Genomic DNA, 23,837 nt, shown 5'->3' with positions numbered 1-23,837 from the left:
GCTACTGCAGCGCAGCCTGTAGAACCTCAGCTCTTGGCTACCAGAAGGCCTCTCCTCCTTCCTGGAGAGGCAGCAATCAGTAGCTCACTGATATAAAAGATGAAGGGCTAGACCACTTCCCCACCCTTGGGACAATGCAGAAGGGTAAGTTGAGGACCATGGAGGCCACACTGCAGCTCCACGCCACTTCCTTCTTCCCCTCCTGTCCTTCTCCTCCCATCCATCCCCAGGGCATGACCACAAGGCTCCACCCAGAGGTAAGTACAACTGGACCAGAGTGAGTTGCCTGAGGATGGGGGGAGATTTGGGCTCAAACCCTGCTGAATTCAGCTCAGTCCATGAATTACTATTTCCATGCCTTTTATAATATACACCATTTATAATGAGTTCTACTGACTCTTTTCCTATACCCCAAATGGGTAAAATTCTTCTATATTTGCTCCTTATTTTACAAAGCTCTCAACAGGAAACAAAAGATGACTCAAACCCTGAGATAAAAGTAGTCAAAGGTCTAAAGGTACCATTGTAAGATCAAACATATTCTCAGAAGGCACGGGGAGGCTGACCACAAGTCAAGATGTGGGGATTTTATCGGAGTCACTTAACCCAGTTAGTCATTAACCGGCTTTGCCAAGTGAGCCTAAACTAGGTCCCTAATAGAAACAATCAGGACCATGTGTTAGACCTGAGCAAATATGGCTGTTTGAACTCTACCTGGACTTTTCCTGAACCTTTGAAGACCCCCTAATCATATTTGGTCAAGGGAGCACACATAATTTTTTATAACAGCACTTCACATATCTAGCTGAGGTCATGTCACTAACAATCACATCAAGAACAGATACCTCGGCCAGATATTTTGACCTGACCCGTGAAAGCCTGCAGCCCCCACCCCCTCAGCCAGATACTGGTGCATTCACAGTGTTTAGAAAACCGCCCAGAAATGAAGGTGCATCCAGCTCAGTTTTCACACCAAGGGGTGCGTGCGTGCACGCGCGCACACACACAAACACACACACACACACACACACTCACTACCCTCAGGAACCAGGAAAAGGAAAAAAACCCACTTTATTCTCAAAATGTATTTTTAAACACTATTTTTCCTGTGCAGCTGTCTGGCCTGATTCCATCATGAAGAGCAGACATTTAAAACAGTATACTAATTTCCTGGGCATGGTGGCACATATCTGTAATCCCAGCACTCGAGAGGCTGAGGCAGGAGGATCATTGCAAGTTCGAGACTAGCCTGGGCTACAAAGTGAGCTCAGGGCCAACCTGAACTGCATAGCAAGACCCCGTCTCAAAAAATACACTAATTAAAAATAAATTATTTTTTAAACTGACCTCAGGTTCAGAATGTGTCAATATTAGAAAGGACCTTCGAATTCATTTATGAAATATTTTTTTGTATGTAGATGAAGAGATGGCACCACAGAGCTGCGTTGCTGGTCACCGATGAACCTCCACTCTGCCGACACAAGGACTCACTGCTGTAATCCGGTGAGCAGTTATGACACCCTATGCCAGTTATCTCACTTGGAATTTTCCGGTGCTTCAGTGGATGGAAGAGGTGTCTCCTCCACATAATACTGAAAACATTAGGTGTCTTGCTTCACACCTCACAGCTAATAACCTCACATTCTTACTTAAAATTCTTCAATGGTTCTTACATTTTGAGACCAAAGGCTTCCTGGTCCCACCTTCACGTCATCCTTGCCTTCTGCCTGGCTCCACCTCCTCAAGGCTCCACCCTCTTCCTGTCCCTCCAGCCCCCTCCACTTGCCACGCTGTGGTGCCCTGTCTTCTCCTCAAGAAGCCACAGGGCAGGGCAGGAGCCCCAGCACCACCGGTAGCTGTGCGGATGAGCCCCATGAACCCCTGAGATTAAGTTTCTTCTCCTGTGAAGTGCAAAGCCCGTACTAATCCACTTCTAGGGTTTCATGTGAGGGTCTCGCTTTGGGCTCAGGACAGACACAGAGACAAGGGAACTGCATGATTCTGGCTGCACTCACATACCAGCACCCTAGTAAAGGGGAATCGCTGACCTTGAATGAGCTGGGCAGGAGCAAATCTACCCATTTACAAGGTCGCATGGCTGCAGCAGCAAAATGGCATGCTATGGAACGCTTCATTAGGGGTCAGATTCCAGCAGTGTATGTGTGTGGGGTCTTCTTTAGTAACTCACTTGAGCGGGTGGCTCAGCCCCGATATCATGAGCGCCAAAATACTTTCTGTTTCAACCTGTGGCCTCAAGGGTGGCCCCTGTATCCCACTAAGTGAGAGAAAGGAAGATTTTAAATGGAGAAGTGGAATAAAATGCTAAAAATCAAGTATATGTGTGTGTGTATGTATGTATTATTTAGAGACAGGGTCTCGCTCTATGGTTCAGCCTGGCCTTGAGCTCACTGTGTAACCCAGGCTGGCCTCAAACTCACAGCGATCCTCCTGCCTCCATCTCCCGACTGCTAGATTTATAGGTGTGTACTACCACGCCCGGCTTCAAGTTTTGTTTTTAAGAAATTGTTACCAACTGATTAAAAAACATATGAAGCATTCATAATGCTTTTGGAACTGATCTGTGTTTTTATTCTTCCATATTATTTCACATAATGAAAATGTTCTTTTTACAATATTCTTAGTCTTTTTCTAATGAGTAGAAATAAACTAGGAAAGAAAAAAGAAAAACAGGGTCTGTCCCAGTCTGTGGGTCCTTCTAGTTCATAGTTTTACTGGTAATCTTTTTTTCATAACTCTGTATTTATTCCCTGTGGATGTGTCCTGCATTCTACTGCCAACCTCTTTTGATGACCATAACAGGATCTTTCTATGAAGGCCCAGTACTGTATCCTGACCGCCCCCACCATCCCAGCCCAGCCAGCAGGAAGGATCATGAGCAGAACAGATGTTCTTGCTTTTCCTGGCTGAGGATTTGAGTTCCTCCCTGTGGATGAGATGCTCTGTTGCTTGGACACCAGAAGCACCTTCCTGATTTCATCAGACAAGATGAGATGTTTGTTTGGGACCTGACCCACATGTCTCACCTTAAGCAAACAAATCAAATGTGCAAATTTAGTGAGCACAATAGACCTGATGTGTGAAATGTACAGTTAAGAAAATTTTATTGGATTGGAAATACTCCATCCTTTTCCTGGTGGCTGTACAACCTCCCGAGAGGATTTTGTAAAAAGAAAATATAAGATCTTAGTAAAAAAAAAAAATCTTCATGTTTTACAAAGGAAACAAAAATGGGAAATTTTGAATGGTATATAATATTTCTCAATAAGAGCTATAAAATGTGTTGCCTCAAAGTAGTGGCAAGATGCTTACTGAAATATGTGGTTTACATAGTTCTTCTAGATGATTCAACCAATACTTTACAAAATTTAACATCCACATGGGGCATCTGAGAATTTTTTTAAAATGTAGTTTCTAACTCAGAAGGTTGGCAGTAGGACTTGAGATAATGCATTTCTGACAAGTTCCATAGACTGCAGATATTGCTGGTCTGTAGGACAAGGATTTATACCATGTTTAAAAGCAATGTTTTTTTCCAAATGTGACTGCTGGATCACTTGCACAGAAATCCCCTGGGTGTTTGTTCTGTTGAAAAAAAAACAATTGAGGGGTGTGGATGTGGCTCAGTGGTAGAGCATTTGCCTAGTGTGTTCAGGGGCCTGGGTTCCATCTCCAGTACTGCAAAAACAAAACAAAACCAGCCCTGTACTTCATCACTGACTCACCAACTCCAGTACCTACAGCAGAAATCCAGGAATCTGTAGTTAAAGTCCTTCTTGGATGATTCTGATTTTTTAACTGACAGATGACAAATACACATATTTATGGTATACAGTACGACAGCTCAATATGTACACACAACCATCCCTTTCTGTTGGCACACTTCAAACACCTCTTCTAGTTCTTTATAAACTATGTAGTAAATTGTAAATTATAGTCATTCTACTGTGTTTAGAACACTGGAACTTGTTCTTCCTGTGTTTTGGTATTGCATATCTCTTTTATACCTATACTTCCTAGCCTCTGGTGACCACTATTCTGTCTTCTGTGAAATCAACTTTCTTAGCTTCCATGTGTAAATGAGAATATGCAGTCTCTGTCTTTCTGTTCCTGGCTTATTTCACTTAATATTATGTCCTCCTGTTCCATGTGTGTTAGCACAAGAGTAATTTCAATCTTTTTTTTTTATAGCTGAATAATATCCTGCTGTGTATATATAAGTTTCCTTATCCATTCTTCTGTCCATGGGCACCCTGACTGATGTCATGCCTTGGCTCTTGTGAGTAATGGTGGAATAAACATGGGAGTGCAGGTATCTCTTTGATATACTGGTCTCATTTCCATTGGATACATACTCAGTAGTGGGATAGCTGGACCACACAGCCGTTCTAAGTTTAGCTTTTTGAGGCACAGATGATTCTTATTAATGCAGAAGTTTAGAAATTGACACTGGATAAGTGACTGCTTTGGGGTAAGTAGGAAACTTGCAATGGAGTGATGAAATTGTTGCATATGATAGAGAAGGTTTGAGTGGGGGTAAATAGGTTCTTGGGTGTCTTCAGCAAGGAAAACTGCCAAACAGCTAAGCAGGGAGGCACACACAGGTTGACAAGTGTGAGCATGTTGGGGACCACAAGCAATAGGAAAGGAGCTTTATGAACATCAACAATGATATTAGACTATTCATTTCTGTTGCCATAGAAACTTTAATCTTCAGTATTGAGTAAACCAACTTTCATTTTTAAAAAATATGATTTGGACAAGTTGCATAAAAGGAAGTTTTTATTCTCTTCTCATTGATTCAATTATCACATCAGAGGAATTTTTATTATCATTTATGTTAGTGGTTCAATTGGTGGTATATCTTACCATTTCATTCTTATATAGTTCCAGGTCTCAGCCTCCAGATCTTGGATAAAGGAGATAAGAATTTGTATACTGAAATGGTTTGGATTTTAAATGTACCCCAAAGCCCATGTGTTAACATCTTGGTCACCACCCTGTGGCATTACTGGGAGGTGGTGAAACCTTTAAGATATGTGGAGCCTTGTGGAAGAAAGTCACTTAATTAGGGTAGGAGCATGCCCTACCCTAATTCTCTCTCTCTCCCTCTCTCTCTCTCTCTCTCTCCCCCACTTTGATCACCATGTGCTCCCTGCCATGATGGTCTGCTTCCCCACAGGCCCCAAAACAATGGAACCAACCAACCATGAACTGAAACCTCAGTAGCCAGGAGCCAAAGCTAAACCTTTCTTCCAAGTTGCCTTGTCTAGGGTATTTGTCACAGCAATGAAAAAACTGACTACCACGTAATAAACAGTAGCTTTTACCAAGAAACTTACATATATGGTAATGCTTTGTTAAAGCTTATACTTATTTGGTAATAGTAATTGCTAACATTCACAGTGTATGTATTATGTGCTTGGAACGATGACAAATAAGTTAAATTTATAATTGCAGTTAATCCTACAGGAAGCCATATGAGCTATGTGCTGTAGTAGCCATGTGAGAAAATAATGTTTGCAAGTATTTCATGGGGTTCTTTTTTTTTTTTTTTTTTGGTTTTTCTCCGGTACCGGGAACTGAACTCATGACCTTGCACTTGCCAGGCAGGCGCTTTGCCGCTGAGCTAAATCCCCAGCCCCTTCATGGGGTTCTTATATTTATATTCTGTAGGGTAAAATCATAAAAAGAGGATTGTTTGCTGGGTCAACTATTTTAATTCAGTATTGTGTACACTTTTCCAGATTGCTTTCCAAAAAAAGCATCACAGTTTGCATTCCCTCCTGGATCTTCAGTAGTACTGAGCAGACATGGCAATTTCAGCAAGCTGTATGTGCTTATCTCTTCCTCCATTTTCTGTGCTCCATTAAACTTCACATGTGCTCTTTATAAATAAACAAATAAAAACAATGCTGTCTTGGTCTGTCTTAATAAAGAATTCAACTTATCCACATGTAATGGAACTACCAAAAAAATTAGCTTCCTTTGATTTATGACTTTCACTTATTTCACTTTTTTTAGTCTCTTGCCTTTCTTTTTTTTTTTTTTTCCTTTCCTTGCTTCAGCCAAATTAGTGGGGTTTCTCACCTTTATTTTCAGAAGTTCTATCCTTTTTTTCTATTTTAGAGGTTACCTTCTCTGTCTTTATTCTCATAAACCAGCTCTTACTTTTCTTCCACCACAAGAGGCCAGCTGCTTCCAGACACACTAAAGCTTCACACTTGTCCATACTTCTGCAATCCACAGGGGCCTCAGGAGCAGAAAAGGGAAAGATATAAAATTGAATGAATCCTTTGTGTACGGTACATCCAAACTTCTTGGACAGCTGCTTATTATCTCATATTTCTTTGGATAAAATTCATTCAATGATCTGGTTCTATCTGCTTCAAGATAAGGACTACAGAGTTGCTTAAAAGTAGGGTAGCAGGAGCAGAACATTTCAAGGACAAATGTCATAGAAAAATGGAAACACAGGCTGGAAAATCACTATGGCAGAATGGTGATGTCTCACATGGAATCCGGCTCCTTCTGCCTTGGTAAAACTGACCATGCCAGACTAAGTATGAGAAAGAAAACTATGCAGGAAATCTGAACAGCAAAAATGTCAGGGAGGAAATGAAGATTTTAATGAAAACCACCCTTAACCTTTAGGAGTATTTTCTTTCAAAGGTGTGTGTGTGTGTGTGTGTGTGTGTGTGTGTGTGTGTGTGTGTGTGTGTGTTTCCGTATTCTTGTTAATTTGACATTTTGGCTCACTGTACGATTTTGATGTAGTTACTTAGAGTCTCTTGAATTTCATCTTCTCTTCTGAAAAATGGAGATAAAAATAGTACTAACTTTACAGATTTGTTATGAGACATAAATAAGGTAAATCAACACCAAATAAATAGTAAATGTTAACGTTTTCCTCCTCCTCTCTTCTTCCATCTCTACTATATGATGACATAACCTTTCTCAGATTGTTTGCCTTGTAGCTTATAGTTATTGAGAGGATAGCAAGAGATAATGACTATAAAGTCCTTCTCATAAAGCATAAGGCTCCCAAATTTATTTCTAGCATAGCGAGTGCCATAGCTTCCACTGTCCTAGAAAGTCAGATGTTTCCTCTTTCAAAAAACACTTGGCTGCCGCACCACCACGTCCACAAGTTAGCTGGATCGTGTGAGGGATACAACAGTATTTAAGACACTCTCCCTCCCCTTCAGTTCTCATAACTGGCTCCTACATTATTCCCTAGGACGACTCCAGATATCAAGTCATACTCTAAAATTAAGCAATTAAGCACTGTGTTATTGGCACAGAAATAAGGAAATAAATCAGTGGAACATATTAGAGGATCCAAAAGTCAACCCTTGTGTATATGGGAATTTAGCTAATGAAAACCATGACTCTACAAATCAGTGGCAAAAGAAATTTCAATAAATAGTGTTGAGAAAATTGGTTATACATTTAACAAAAACCAATGACGCCTTCTTAGCAAAAAGTAAAGATTCCCTCATCTCATATCATGCACAAAAATACACTCTATATGGATTAAAGACAAGAATTTTTTTTAAATTCCAAAATAAAACCCATTATTGGAAGAAAATATAAGTTAATCAATTATTTACTGTCTCATACCAAACTGCCACAAAACTTTAGGACTTTCAAGCTACAGACATTTATTATAGCTCCGCAGCCGACCTGGGTCAGGTGTAGTTTGTTTTGAGGGACTTACTCACAAGTCTACACTCAGCTGGTGGGTGGCCAGCAAGCCGTATATGTAGATGACTTTTCCCACCATTTCTTCTATATCAAACATTGCTAGGTAATGTCATGGGGGAGGGTGACTGGGCCTGTGTCTCTTATCTCCCAATAATCCCTCTGGAGTTTTCAGATAACAGAAGTAGTGTTTCAAAAAAACAGCAAATGAGGCACATTGTCACTTCTACTCCATTCCGTGGGCCAATATGCAGGTCAGAAGCCAAATAATAGGTCCCATCTCTTAATGTGAGAAGCAGTAAAACTGAACTGCAAAGAACACACATCCAAGGAGTAAAAAAAAAAAGATCTTTTTTACAATTTTCTATAATGTCTTTTTTTATGTTTTCAAAATCATTTTCATAAAAATTTAAAACTTAGGAACTATAAAAGATCCTATAAATAAAGTTGAAAGATAAATATCACACTGATTAAAATATGAGCAGACAAAATGTTCCCATTAAAGGATAAAAAGACAATATTCTAATTTTAAAAATAGGCAAAGTCAAAGACAATTAATTCTGTAACCAAGAATACAAACATCAAACATAGTGAAAGATACTCAATCTCTAGTAATACAGAAAAATGAATTTAAAGAAAAACAAAATATTGATCAAGCAATTACACATTAACTGTTCCTTTCAATAAACCAATAAAAATTAGTAGTACAATTATCTTAACTATCGTGTATATATATATATATTTTTTTTCTCTTTCTTATTTCTTTTTCCCTTCATATCTGGTTATCTGAGCAACCACTTGGAAGATAACATTATGTAATATAACAACCATTGTTAATATCCTATCACTTTGTTTTGAAATTCTGTACCATTTTTATTGTTTTTTATTCTTTTCTGCTTATGTATTTGTTTTTGTTATTTTGGATTTTTTTCTTTTTTCTTTAAAATGAAAAACAACATTTATATGTATATACAAGGATAGCTGGGATAGGTGTATTGCTGAGGTCTGTGGTTTATTGAAAGGAACAGTTAATGCTTAAAATTTTCTTTTCCCTTGACCAATTTTGCAAGTTTATATCTGGTAATCAGAATGACTGATTTGAAGACAACAATATGCAATATATAAGAAGCATTGTTGAATTCCTACCGTCTTGTATGGTGAAGCTCTGTATTGTTTCAAATTTTTTTTTTTATTACTTGTTATTGTCTTCAATTGTTTGATCAATCTTTCACTCTTACATCTGGTGGACCGAGCAACTTTGTTGAAGATAATAGTATGTAGTATAGCAACCATTGTTAATTCCTATCATTTTGTTTTGAGGTCATGTATTGTTTTTGTTGTTTGTGTGTTGTTTTTGTTTTTGTCTTCCTTGTTGTTGTTTTGTTAGTTTTTTTCCCTCTTTAAAATAAAAAAAGAAAAACAAAATAATGATAGTCATTGAAGTGACTGGCAAAACCAAAATTGATTCACAGTCTTCCAAGCTCTAGGCATGCAAAGAAATGGATTTCACATACTTTTGGAGTAGGTATAAGCATATAAATCAGCTATATATATCAAAATGTACTTGGCCTGTGGTTACTCTGCTCCAGCAATTTCTCTTCCAGAGATCTCAATGATTGGACAATTATTTATAACTACTGAAAACAACCTAAATAACAAGCAATAGGGAACCAGATAGCCAGTTGATGGCATATCTTATCAATGTCATTATGGGCAATTAGAAAGAATGATATAGATCTCTAGGAACTCCTTTTTTTTTGGTACCAGGAATTGAACTCGAGACCTCATGTTTGCCAGGCAGGTGCTGCACCACTGAGCTAAATCCCCAGCCCCTGTTTATGAACTCTTGAGAAAAATGAGTACAATAGAATGTTAAGTGAAAAATAATAACAATCTGTATCAGATGATCTTTTGATGAAGGATATTATTATTTAAATATCTCCCAGAATTCTTGTATTGGAAACTTAGCCTCCAAAGTCATTAATTATGCCAGTGGTATTTGAGGTGGGGCCTTTGAAAAGTGACTGGGTCCTAGAGGTTCTCCCCTCATGGATGGATCAGTCCATTCACATATTAATGGACTTAAGCCTTAATTGGTTACCTCAAGAATGGAGCCGGTATAAAAGCTAGATTGGCCACCTCTTCCCGAGTGATGCCTGTGTATCCTTGGGACCCTGAAGGAGTCTTTGCCTGCAAGAAGGTCTTCCCCAAAGGGATCTCTCAGCCTCCACAATGATGAGTGGAATAAACCTTTATTCCTTATAAATTATCCAGTCTGCAATATTTAGTTATAGCAACAGTTAATGGACAAAGACAACCACCTTGTTTCAACTTCCAGAATTTTACCCATGTTATTCCTTCTGGCTGGAAATAGTCTCTTAACCATTCTTTTTCCCACATGGCTGACGCTCCTGAACAACCCCCAGGTGACACTCCTCTCCCTCCAGGAGGACTGACAATGTCATCCTTTACACTCCCTGGAACTTACACAATTCTATAAGGGCAGCTATGTGTTTATCTCTTCTCCAACCTAATCAATTTATTTATTTACCCTCTTCTAATACACACACTATACTTAGTCTAAGGAAAAAAGAAGGATTTTTTATAGATTAGAGAAGACCAGGTTTGGAATGTTAGCATATTTTGAGCTGGTTAATATTAAAGGAAACAAAGACAGAAAATACCTTCAGTTTTGTTCCTATGTTTGATGAGAGCAATACCATCCTTCAGGACTCTGAAATATACTTCCCAGCTTTAGGCCTATGACAGCAGTAAGGGACATGTTAGTACTGTATATTAATCTGCAAAAAGCAGACTTACACCCCCGGTGTTTCTAGTGAGGAACAAAAATGGGTTTATTTGGTAGCTCAACTTTAAAAAAATTATATGAGTTAATCTACTGAGACTTTATTTAATTCCCATACTTTATAAAAGTTGGAAGGCACTTAGAGTTTTAAGAGTAAACAAATCTATTTGCCTGAACTATGCCCAGAAAAGTGCAATGGCAGCAAAATTTTAATTCCACAGGGATAGAAAAAATACACTGTCAAGAAAATCTGAGTTAGAAGAGAAGATTGTTGTGAGATGAGGTCACTTTGTGTGCAAAGGAGAAGGAAAAAAGGGAAGGAGGAAGGGAGAGAAAGGAAAGTGGCTGTTTGGCTCTAAGGGAAAAAAATATCACTCATATATAGAATTCCTGGGGCATTGCAGTATATGTGTTTGCCTGGATGTTGAGTCTTAAAGTGTGTGTATTTACATTTTGTTAAAGAGTAACCACCTAGTAATATTCTTTCCAAATTGCCCCGCTTGTAACATTGTATGTAATGATTAAATTTTAAACCACATCCTTCTCTTTCTCTGCTAGGGCAAACCAAAGTATTTTATAAATGTGATCATGCAGGACCTTGTGTCAATTTCTAGGTGTGAGACTGCTTTAAAGCTTCAGGCATAACAGCAATCAAACATGGCATTGGTTGAGGCTACAATTGGAATAATAATACATATAAACCTTATAAGCTCTATTTGACATAAAAATTTCAGCAGTCTAACAACTAAACATGTCAGCATTCTGGAAGCTTTCTGAAAGCATGGGTTTATGGTTTAACACAGTTGAATGAACTCTCCCAAAATGACAGCATCCTAATCTTACACATTGATTACAATGCATCTGATTACATTCCAAATAAACTCTTTCTACAGTGAAATATGACAGATTAGCTGTTGACCTATTGCTTGTAGTCACTCCCAAAGCATGGAGTTAGGTTATTATTTCTTTGCCAAATCAGTATTCCTGGGTATTCTGAGTCCTCTAGGAGTGAAATCTCAGAGAGGCAGAAGGAAGAGTTTTTGGAAGCCATGGCACTGGTCACGGGGCAGTCACAACCTGTCCATATCTGGTGAGGGAGGTGTGCTCTTTATTTCTCAGGAGTTGAGAAATATCATCGAAACATGAGGAAGTACCGCATGAGCGTCCAGCTGAGCAAAGATCTCACACCATTCCATTCACACCTTCGAGAAGGTCTCTGCCAAAAGAGTCTTTAGCCTCAACGGGTCCCAGGAACTCAGCTGCTTGGTAACTATTACAAGGTTAAAACCCATTCTTTCAAGAAATTGCTCATAGATGAGGGCTTCAAAAGCCCCCTTAGCCACTAACTTCCCATAGAGATCTGATCCATTTCAAAGCGTGCACAGCCGTCATGTAAATATTTTTCTCTTCGCTTTGTTACAGTTATCTACATTCTGTGGTTATCACAGGGCAGAACTAGTGTATGTTTTATCCCCTTCATATTTGTCCTTTGTCAGGCTGGTCATGTTCAAAAAGGACCCTCACAGTACCCACCTTCCCACGAACTCCTCCATCTGAGAAAACCAGGAAATTTAGTGGTGCATATAGTTTTTCTCATTTCCTGCCAAATTTTGATAACTCATTAGACAAAGCGAAAAAGTTAATATCCTGGCCTTTGCTTTGGTCTTACTGAGCACGTGTGCTCCAGTAGAAACCTTGCCAGAGATGAGTTTTCGATTCTTCTGTAATGTTTTATCTGGCAAAAGCTTTTCTTTGCCCAGAGCTGAGGTTGGGAGAGGACTGGCCCACAAGTTGGGCTTAAGACATTTTCTCAAGGAAGTCAGCAGTAGCTGGAGTTTTCAGGTCTGAGGCTAATGACTGCTGACCTCGATTCACAGCTCCAACTTGTCTTTCTGCTTCCAACCCTCAGGAAACACCTGAGTTCTAATCATCCCACAATTGGAAGAAGGAAATTTCCCAACCGACTTCAGAACCAAAACTGTCCAAAGCCATGTTAGCTCAGTACATAGAGAACTGGGAATAGCTGTGATGCTTCTGATGCTTTATTTCTATATTTAAGTTCAAATCTTCTTGGGGAGGTACTAAAGAAAGCCTCTTTTATCCAGTGTCAATGAGTAACTTGTAAAATTTACATTGCTTAAATTAAGATGTGTCACGTACATACACCAACTCCTTGTAAGAAATGTAATCATTATATATTAGAAACATGCACTAATAAAAAAAATTAAAACTGAAAACAGAATTTACTTTGCTTGTGGGCTGTCTTCCAGCTCCCACTGCTTTTATAGCCTAAGCCTTTCAACTATTAATCCTGGTTAGCCTTATAGGGGCACCTATTTCTCCCCTTGACTTCCTTATGCCAAGTTATTCTCAAGAATTAAATGTAAACCAAGCATGCTGGAACATGCCTGTAATCCTAGGACTCTAAGAAGCCAAAGCAGGAGAACAACTGCAAGTTCAAGCCCAGCCTGGACAACTTAGTGACTTAGCAAGATCCTGTCTCAAAATAAAAAATAAAAAAAAAGGGATATAGATATAACTTAATTGTCAAGGCCCTGGGTTTACATACATACATACATTTTTAAAGATGTAGTCCCCAAAGTAGCCTTTTATCAGGATCATAACAATTCCTTACCCTTCAGAAGCTTAGAATGAAAATAAATCCAAAGGCAAACTGTGCCTTTCTGCCTGAAAGCACCCTAACTCCCTCTGCAGTGAGTGACACATTCTGGGAGCGTGACCAGTGTTTTCTACAGAATATGGCAACCAGGGAGGAGCATTTGGCTCAGAAGTTCTTCCCCTGCTAGTGCTGGTGGTTCTAAAATTTTGGAAATTCTCAAATGTCCTTGAATTTGGAGGAACATGCAATAAAAAATGTCATTGCTGCTTAACAGAATGTTATAATCCAAGGATACTGCTAGCAGTTCAGTTATGATTATTATTAAGATTCCAGCCCCAGTGATGTGTCAAGAGGGTGGAAGTGGCCTCAGAGTGTAAGATTTGAGGTCTGCTGGTAAAAAGGAGTGGTTCGAGTCCAGTCCCAGTCTGAAAGGAGAAGTCAGCGGCAGAGCTGACCAAGAGCCAGGGGGTCCTCAGGATCCTTAGTCTCACCTGGTAGGAGGCGGGCTTAGATGGTGGTGAGGGACAAGGCAAAGTCTTGCCCAGGCCTGATCCTCCCACAGTTTGATCATAAACGATGTCAGCCTGTTAGGACTGTCTCTGAAGGGTGAAGAACAAAGAAAAGGGCTCTTGCAACCTACAAGCATAAATGTCCATCATTTTACTCCTTGTGTCAGTGAAGTGCTTGAGACCCAAGCACTTCATTTTCTATTCCTCACACAGTAAGCCTAGAATCCTGCATATAGTAGGGCTAGAATCTTGAAATTTGTAAATTCTAAAGCACTTTTATTATATACTGACAAAAATATAAAAGATATATATACAGGGTCATTCACTGGAAAACCATCTAGCAATAAAGGATTAAAAATTACACATACCCTATTAACAGTAAACTGGTTAAAATGGAATATCTACACATTAAAGTAATATGTACCTATAAATATGATCATAATATCTACATGTTACAATGGAGTGATCTCCACATACATAAAGTTAAAAAGCCAGGTGCAAAATAATCTATTAGTATGTAGCCATTTACCTAAGAAAAGGAAGGAAAACAAATGCCTATAAATACTTGTGTATTTTTAAGAAATAATAGCAGGATAAAACAAAAGGTAAAGAACATACCTCAGTCATTTTATATCTTTTTTTTTTTGAGACAGAGTCTTACTATGTATCCCAGGCTGACCCTGAACTTGTGGCAATCCTCCTGCCTCAGCCTCCTCTGTGCTGGAATTACAGGTGTGCACCACCACGCCCAGCATAGTCATTTTACATCTTGATTATACATTGAAATACTAACATTAGGCTATATTGTATGAATAAAATGTCTTATTAAAATTAATTTCATATATTTCTTTTTAGTATTTAGACATTGCTTCTAGAAAATGCAGATTCCATATGTGACTCTTAAATTTCCATGATATAGCATGAGATTGGAGACGGAACCCCACATTACCACACACACTGTATGATCGAAAAATATAGTGTGTGTTTAAATTTCACAGGAAAAGACACATTGCCATTAATTTCCCTCAGAATATTTCCCTTGCGTTTGAGCATGCTTATCGCATCATTCTGCCGCTTTCTGAAACAGTTCTGGAAGTCCTCTTTTGTGAATGTCATTAGTTGAGCTGTCATGGCTGCCTCAGTGTCCCAAATTGATTCAAAATTTTGACTTTAGTGATCGTTTTGACTTTTGGGAAGAGTCAGATGCTGCGAATAAAGCAGATGAGAACACACTGCCTTTGATTATTTATGAACTTGTCTTTCCATTGATGGCACTCGGCAGCAGCATTCACCCTATTTTTGATTACACCTCATAAAGACACACAAGAAAGAGGACTTCAGAACAGCATCCGAAGTGGCAAGAACCATGGGATAGGTGTGTTTAATGGAGAAGTGTTTTGATGGGAATTAATAGCCATGTGCCTTTCTGTAATAAAATTTTGTTTAAACGTTTGCCATATTTACTGATTACCCCTTGCATACTACCTCACCAAAGAAAAGGATACTGGACCTTGGGCAAGAAAATCTTGGTCATTTAAACTAATAAGAATATTTGAAACAAAAATCTGACATTCAAATAAGTTATCTCATGCCCCTACATCTCCTAAGCTGCCATGTTATGCCCATGGGGTCACATACTTCAAGAACAGGAATCAGGAAATAAGGAAACTTTAACATTGAAACATTTGATGACAGAGCTGCCTTTTCTTCAGAATTTAGGATACATGGGCCATGGTATTAGCCTTGACAGCTTAGCCTTCAACCCACAGAGCCACATGTATCTCTGGGAAAATGGAAATAGCAGGTGATATCTTATGAGACCATCAGATTCTGTGTGTCCTGCAAACTTGTGCACGTCCCACTGTCCACACATGGAATGTCTTCTGGGGAACCTCTCTTCTGCTTTTAGAGTTGAAATGTTGGATCATGAACAATGTCAGAAGGTTTCATCACTCATTGCTGATATCAAAGAGTGGGCAGTTCCACCTAATCACTAGGATTTTCTCTAAGAAGTGATCATTACTATATGTATTCAAATATTTTTAAAGCTTTTTAGTGAATTTTTATTGAATGTGATTTTGATTACAAAAATGGTATAAGCTTATTCAAATTGTTAAAAAATACTTAGAAGTATATAGATGGATAAAGTTTATATATGTATATAGATATATGTTTCTCTATATACATATACATATATATCTACCTACAACTGTAACTCAGTTCATGAACACTTTTGTTTGCAAACAATTTGGTTCACAAACAGAAGCGTTTAGCAAAATTGTGTTTTTATTTGCAAACTCTGCATCGGGTGACAAACACAACTGCGGCCATCTTTCCCACATAAACATGAATGTGGCCATCTTTTCCAGACTCGGGGAATAAACCATGAATTGTGGTACCACTGTATATACACATACTTACGTAGATAGAGAGCTTTTGAAATCCCACCACCCAGATATGACCTTGGTTAAGATTTAAGAGTATTTTCTTTCTACTATTTTTTCTGCATATTGTAATAATTAGACACAGTCTTACAATTCTTTTTATAAAAATGGAATCATACATACTGTTCTATATCTTGCCCTTTTCTTTCCTAACATGTTGTGACTGCCTTTTCATGACATTAAATTTAATTCTATGTCATCCTGTTTATAGCTGTGTGCTACTTCATGAAATAAATTACTCTTATTTATGTGAAGTCTCTTTTAGACTTGGTTAATTCTACTTTTCCCAATTATGAACACCACTACTTTTTATACTGGCATTTTCTTATTCTCTGAAGAAAATTATATGGAAATGTTTGAATTTTAAGACTTTGGATGTAATTACCTGCCAGAAACTTTTCTACAACTTGAAATTATGAGTAGAGTATGATTATGTTTTTCTGTTTTATCAAAAGTAGTTATTTTTATGCTTTTGATAAGGATGCCTATCTATTAGGCCATAACATATTAAATGAATCATAAAATTGCCACTATTTCAACACTTATTGACCTACAAATTATCATTTCAAAGAGATAAACCTAATAGAAATTTCTATAAATAGATTCTATTATCTCATTCTTAGTATTTTATTTTGTTAATGTAAAAAAGGCATCTAATCATTCAGGAAGCTTTTTAGATTAATCTTGGTAGCCGCCAACTCTATTCTTTTCTCTCAGATACAAAAGCTATGACCTGAGATTGTTGCTGGGATGTTCCACCTGGAGATAAATGTCGGCTGTCTCATTCTCTGATAAAAACTCTTTCTTGTCTCCTTGGTATGTACATGGTGGTGCCACCTGCTCAAATGAGAGGTTCATACTTACAGAAGAAGGAGAAATGTAGAAGCCACACTGAGGTAGTGTAGAATATCTAACTGTACATATCAAACAGCCATTGGTTATGCTTCTAGGGTTTAGAATAGAAGCCTTAGGCAAAGATAAACATTTAGGTCTCCTCAGTCTAATGATGCTATTGAAACCTGCAAGCCTCAACCTGCAAGTTTCTTTCCAGCATGCTTGGTATGAACTGGCTTGATGGGTTTTTTTTTATGCAAACCATGCGGGAGGAGGAAAAGCTTTCTTCCAACTGTCAGTAAGTGTTATGGTTTGTGTCTGGAGGTCTCCCAAAGCCTCATGTGGTCATGAGGGGTGAGCTTTCCAGAGGCAGCTGAATCTAGAGTCTGTGGCTGGTTCATTGCTTAGTGCTGGGATTGGAGATGCAAATGCTACACCTGACCTAGGGCGGGTAGCCTGCATACAATATAAGAGACTGAAAGAGGCTTGCTCTCACCTCTGCTCTTGTTGCTTTTGCTGTCATCTGCTACCATGAACTGCTGTGGTTCTACCCCATGCCACCCTGCCTTGGAACCAACTATGGACCAAAACCTCTACAAACCGTGAGCTAAATAAATCCTTCCTCCTTTAACCTTGGGTGTTCGGTATTTTGTCTAGCAACAAGAAAAGTAATGAAAGCAGTAAGGATAACTTATTACACACACAGGGAAGAGGGAACATGGATTTTCTCATTCTGAAGGAGACACAAGAAAAGTAAATGCAGAGATGGGTTAATAAACTGATCACATTTGCAAGAAAAATCTTCAGAGGAATGTATCTTTTGTTCAGCCTTTGTGCCCAACTTCTACACCTTGAGAACTGCACCTTAAAACTTTCTTCAAGTGGGTTTAGAGATGGCTTCACTATGATTTATGAGGGATGATTTAGGTATTTATTCTTCCTGGTGACTTTTTTCTGCATACTGAAACAATATTATGTAGCAGAAAAGGGGAAGGCATCCTATCATAGAGCCATCAGGATGACTTCTTGGCCAACCCTTTACCACCCCTGTGGCTTTGAGCAATCTCACCCAATCTCTGCACCTCTTCTTCAATAAATTAAGAATAAAAATGCCTACTACTGTTAGAGGTTAGACATGTTCACAGCATAGCATCCCCTTTAACCCACAACAAACCCTCAGTGTGTGTAGAATGCTATTATCATGGAAAAGCATATGGAAGTCATCTTAGCTCAAGTCTTCACTGCAATATGGCAGCAGCACATCTGCATGACATCATTGTCTGGGGACAACTATGCCCTTCATTTCTGAGGCATGGGATGGGGCAGACATATGATGACTGGAGACCTCTGTTGTGCAAGAAGGGGGAATGGGTGTTCCCCAAAGGGTCTCCAGTTAGTCTGTGGCTGTCGAAACTCCAGACCACCTGTGACCAATGGGAGCAAGTACAATCGGTACTCAAGGATATGCAGTTTACATTTATATTAAAGACGTTTACTGAAGACTGTTATGAACTGAACTGTGTCACTGCCTGCCACATACCAAATTCACATGTTGAAGCCCTAACCTTCAAAATAACTACATTTGGAGATTCTTTAAGGAGATAAGATTAAAGGTGGTCACGTTTGGTTCCTAATCCATGTGAGTATATTTGGGTTGTTTTGTTTTGTTTTGTTCTTTTTGAGACAGGATCTCACTATAAGTCCAAACTGGCATTGAACTCACTTTGTAGCACAAGCTGGCCTTGAACTCACAGAGATCCTCCTGCCTCAGCTTCCCAAGTACTGTGATTACAGGCGTGCACCGCCACATCCGGCTTTGTGAGTGTATTTGATGATATTGCCTTCCAAAAAGTGATAGATAGACTCTAATCCAATTAGATATGTGTCCTTTAAACAAAAGAAAGAGACAATGGGGATGTGTGACACAGAGCAAAGAGCACACAAAAGCAGGGAGAGAGATTGCAGGAGAAACCAAACCTGCAGCACCTTGATCCTGGGCTTCTGTCCTCCAGAACTGTGAGAAGGAAATTTCCATTGTCTCAGCCACTCAAAGTGTGATAATCTGCCATGGTACCACAAGCAGACTGAGACTTCAGTTCATACAGAAATAGATTAGAGATCAGTTCCAACTTCATATAGGCCCAACCACCTCTTCTTTTTTTTTTTTTTTTTTTTTTTTTTTTTGACAACTAGACTTCAGGATGTTTGAAACTCTTCAGCTGTTCTCTCAAATTCAATCATTCAAAACCCAGTCCTTTATCCCCACCCTGACCATGGCTCAAAGCAGCTCCCACCAGGCTTTCCAATCACAAGTAAGCCTCTCACTGCTTCCAACCCCTCCTCACCTGTCCCTCCTTCTCCCTGTCCCTTCTCGTTTGTCCCTCTTCTCTTCCCACCACCGACTTATTTTAATACTTCTCACCACTCCCTCACTTTTAGCATCTTCTTGGAGGGATTTCTACCTCCTGGCTCCCTCCACTCTTCATCCACAGGATGAGACTGTAACGAGAATCTCCTGACCCCCATTAGTGTGTGGCGGTGCAGGGGCCGGGACTCTGACAAGGAGATGAGACTCAGGCCACTGGAGGCCACAGGCCTGGGAAGGGAACTCTAGGCAGAGCAGTCTCTCAGCCCTCATGTCCAGAAGATTCCAGGCACATGCTCAGTGTTCCACCAATCTTACTGAATATATGACTTGGTTCCAGGTCTGCATTACCTCCTCCCCAGGCATTTCTTTTTCATGATAAACGCCCATGTCAAGCAGTGGTGAGTAAGAAATGATGAGGAAGAGAGATATCTGTAGGGAGGAGGGATATGGCACAAAAATTTCCTGTGTGTTACAGCCTGTGTTCACTCCAGGTTGAGTGGGCACGCTGGGATGGTCCCCAGGCTGCGGTGTGACCAGTGATCTAGAGCTTCTCCATGTCTGGGGCTTAGAGAAGATGTGGGCTTCTCATTTCTTCTTCAAGACTGTTCAGAGAAGTAGATACAGTTATCTCCATTTTTAGAGATGAGTACCAAGGTTCAGCAGGCTGGTCAGATAGCATAGCTGTCTGCGATTTCTTTCCCAGTAGATGGGTTAGGATAATATCCTGGCTTCTGTCTGCCTCCAAAGGATTGGGCTGGTTTTCTCTGTTTGTGACCTGCCAGCCTGCAGGGAGCTCACCATCTACTCCCCTCTGTGCCATAATTGTAGAGGGGGTTCTTGGCCTGTTTGGTGTGGGGAGTCACAGGGTGCAGTGATGCCTATAACTGTGTGCAGGGAGGCCTCCAGTTTTGGAGCTTGGAATAAGAAAAACCACTGTGATGTACACACACACACACACACACACACACACACACACACACACACACATATGCCTAGTGGTGTCTTTCAAATGAGCTTTTTCAGTAACAAAGCTGGCACTTTGGGTTCTGTCTTCCTGATCCAGTGTATATTTACTAACTGGATTTAACTAGTAAACACAGAGCACTAATGGAGTCCTGTCCAGTACCAGCTGGAGTCTACCCACAGGTCTAACTATGGTTTCCCACCTCTTTTCACTCCACTCCTCTCAAGAATCTACCAGGAGTGGGGGCAGGTCTGGCTTAAGGGGAAGAATCTGGACAGTTCTGCAAAAGCTTATGATTCTGATGGTTCAAGATCTGGGGTGTGGAGGTGCAACTGGGTACCGGAAATAGGAAGAAACAAGCACCAGCAATCAGGATGTTGAGACCTCAAGGGTGTGTTGTCCACATGGACATTGCGGAGACCCAAGAATTGGCAGAAGAGCATGAGGCAGAGAGAAGGCTGTAGCCACTGTGCCAAAGTCCTCTGGGAAGGTGAGAAGCAACCGGGATGCCCGCAGAAGGTGATAACAAGCCACCAAGGAGACATCTAAGCCATGGGGAATGGGAGAGTTCGGCAGAATAGCCTTCTAGTTAAGGGCATAGGATTGGGGCTTTAACAAACATGAACTCAATGCCAGGTCTGCTACTTTGAATTTGTGAGACTTGAGCAAAGTTATACAGCCTTGTGGTCCTTGGTTTTCTTGTCTACAAAAATAAGCAAACGAACAACCAGAGTTTCTGTGAGGACAGAGAGGTGATGTGCAGTGTGGGAATCACAGTCATGACACATGATCAGGTCTGTTCTGCCTGGAATGTCCTTAATTCTGCATCCACTGAAAGCCCTACTCTTCTCCCTGGGGAACCCACAAAGCAGTTACTCAGATCACCTCCTGCAGATGCTACTACTCCCCGTTATAGTGCTTTCTGGATGTGTCTCTTACTCCTGCTAGATTAACCAATTGATGGGGAGAGGAGTAATGGCAAACTTGTCAACTTCAACCAAAGGACCAATGAATATTTGCTCCTAATCCTTTTCAACACTATTCACAATTAAAATTAAAATTTTTAGGAGTTCCTGTAATTGATCAGAAATCACAAGGAGTTTTAGGAATGCTGACATAAACTTTTGCAGCTAGATACTGTAAATACAAAGCCTAAGAACTCGATGAGACAGATTATGAAATCACACCCTCAAATTCTAGCATTCTGTAGTTCTTCCTGGCTGAATAATTTAATGTGAAAGAGTCAAGTCAAACATAACTTTAAATGACAGCAAGAATAAGTTCTAAAATCAGTCAGCACATTACAGCCTAGTGCATGTGTCTCATTCTAAGCCAGTGCTCTATTTCATTTTTCAGTGTAATTGAAGCCATTTAGAAATCTCAACTTGCTTCAGCCAAAGATGTTGTAGAATTTTATTCTGGGTTAAGAGAATATGCAAGAGTGCATTCAAAGATAAGTCAGATCATTATTAAAATCTTCATAATAAGTTGCATGGCTGCTTAAGGCAACTCTTTCCCCCTTTCATACCTCAAAGAGGAACGAACTGCTGGTCCAACACAGTTGAATCACACACACAGTATATTGAACACAACACAGTAAATGTCCCATGATTTTATAGATATGAAAATTCCAGATAAAGCAAAACTGATCTACAGAAGTAGAAAGTGCTCATTTTCTGGGGGCTGTGAAATGATCACAGGGGAGCTCATGGAACTTCCTGAGATGATGGAAATGACCTGTATCTCATCAGCAGTATAGGAGACCCGGTGTATTTGTCAAGACTCATCATTCTAAAAATAAAAATTGTAAAATCCTACTTTCAGTCAGGTTCCTCAACTGATTCTCTAGGTTGTGAGGTAGCGGTAAGGACGCGCACAGTGTTCGGCTGGAGGAGGCCACGACAAATGAAGAGGTAAATGTTTTGAGGAAAAATAACAACAAAACGAAGAGTTTTTTCTGAGGCTGGACTTCTCCTTCCTCTTTCTCTTACGTTGTATCATCTCGCTGGTGTGAAAAACAGAAAAGATGGAAGAAACAAGCCAGGAGAGTAGATACAGTCTTCCCCTGTTCAGTTCATGTACATGGTCTTTCCTGATCCATGGCAAGCCCTGGCCGGAGGGAGGGCTTTTGTGAGTGCTTTGGGAACAAAATTGGATGGAGGCCCCATAAGTTCAGGAGCTGGGAATAAATCACAGCATTCTAGAGCTCAACAAACACTGAAGAGTAGTTATGGGAGTAGTAATTGGGAACAGCGGAAAATTAGAAAGTTAAATTATAACTTCTTTTCCGTGGGTGAGTCTTAAGATTTTTTTCTACCCATAAATTATCTAGTTAAATAGAATAATTCTAGCTTTGCCAAACTTTGTATTTGTTGTTTTAGCAATGTTTTGTTATGATTTCAAAAAAACCATATTCATTCATGGGAAAATCATCTAGACCTGTGCCTAGAAAGAGGTCCGTTTGACCAGGAGTGTTTTTGCCCCCCTGGCCACCAGGAGTTGCTGACCCCCCTGAGTGTCTCAGGGAGGTGGGCTTCAGGAAGACAACCTGGCAAGTCTTAGCCAGAAAACACAGTCATCAACAGAAAACACCTTCAGGCTTTTGAGGAGGTCTGTGTTCTGAGATCCCAGTGTACCTCTTTGTCTCTCATTGTAGGAGCAAGGAAACTAGTCTGCATCTCCCCGAAAACTGCCATCCTAAAATTTAGCCCCTGGAACCACAGCGCTGTCTTTTTATATATTCCTCTATCCACGATTTCAACTCAAGCTTTAGTTGTGAGGCTTGCCTCCACTTCCCTGGGCCAATCTTTGCTGTGTTGGCCTCTAACATCCTGGTACATGCATCTCCTTGACTAGTTCATCCCCAGGACTCCCTAATTCTTCACTTTTCTCACAGGGTACTCACCTGCCTCTTCTGCACTCCCGGCAAAGGGGCCTGAGGCCCCATGCCTTTTCCTTGCTTCAGGAAGGAAAGAGACCTTCTGTTAAACAGCGTCCATTCTCCAAAGAGATTTCACCTTAGTAGCTAACATAAACATAAACACGGAAGGTGAGATGTCTGTGGTCCTGGAACCCAAATATCCTGATTAAAGACAAAAAGCACCACTGTTTGAGTGTAACCAGGGCCTTTGCCCCCTCTCTCCCTGCCATCCAGACCCAAGAGAGTGTGTGCATGTCTTTCCCTCGAGAATTCCCCCTGCGGACCAAGGGATGGAGGGAAGGGGCAGAGAGGAGAGGGGAAGGGGACAAAAAAGGAGATGTGTTATGTACAGACACCAATTCCTCACAAGGAAAAGAATCATTATGTACCGTGAACATGTGCCAATAAAGAACAATAAAATAAAATTAAAAAAGAAGTCCCACTGTGAACTGAAACACAGGGCAGTTTCCCTCCCACTCTCAAGGATCACGGGACATTTGGGCTTGGAACAGCACTCAAGTCCCCATCCCACTCAAAAGGGAGATGCTACGCCTAGATTTTCTTTCAAAATAACCCCAGAAAACCTCCCTTTACTAAATTCAGAAAGTTATTCTGATTCCCAGTTCTATGCTGGTGGTCTCGCACTGCAA

At 40.0% G+C, this 23,837-nt stretch overlaps 1 long non-coding RNA gene across 1 annotated transcript; it reads right to left on the bottom strand.

Annotated features, from left to right (window-relative positions):
• Positions 1-5,729: 5,729 nt before the first annotated feature.
• Positions 5,730-23,250, bottom strand: LOC106149182. The gene is made up of 4 exons (XR_001235178.1): positions 23,173-23,250; positions 10,407-10,482; positions 6,190-6,271; positions 5,730-5,905 (listed from the first exon to the last, which is right to left on the bottom strand). It is a non-coding gene; the product is annotated as an uncharacterized LOC106149182 (long non-coding RNA).
• Between the last annotated feature and the right edge of the window lie 587 nt (positions 23,251-23,837).

Source organism: Chinchilla lanigera, unplaced genomic scaffold (genome assembly GCF_000276665.1).
Source record: "Chinchilla lanigera isolate Chin_1 unplaced genomic scaffold, ChiLan1.0 scaffold00038, whole genome shotgun sequence".
NCBI classification, from domain to species: Eukaryota; Metazoa; Chordata; class Mammalia; order Rodentia; family Chinchillidae; genus Chinchilla; species Chinchilla lanigera.
This window is presented reverse-complemented; position numbering and strand designations above follow the sequence as displayed.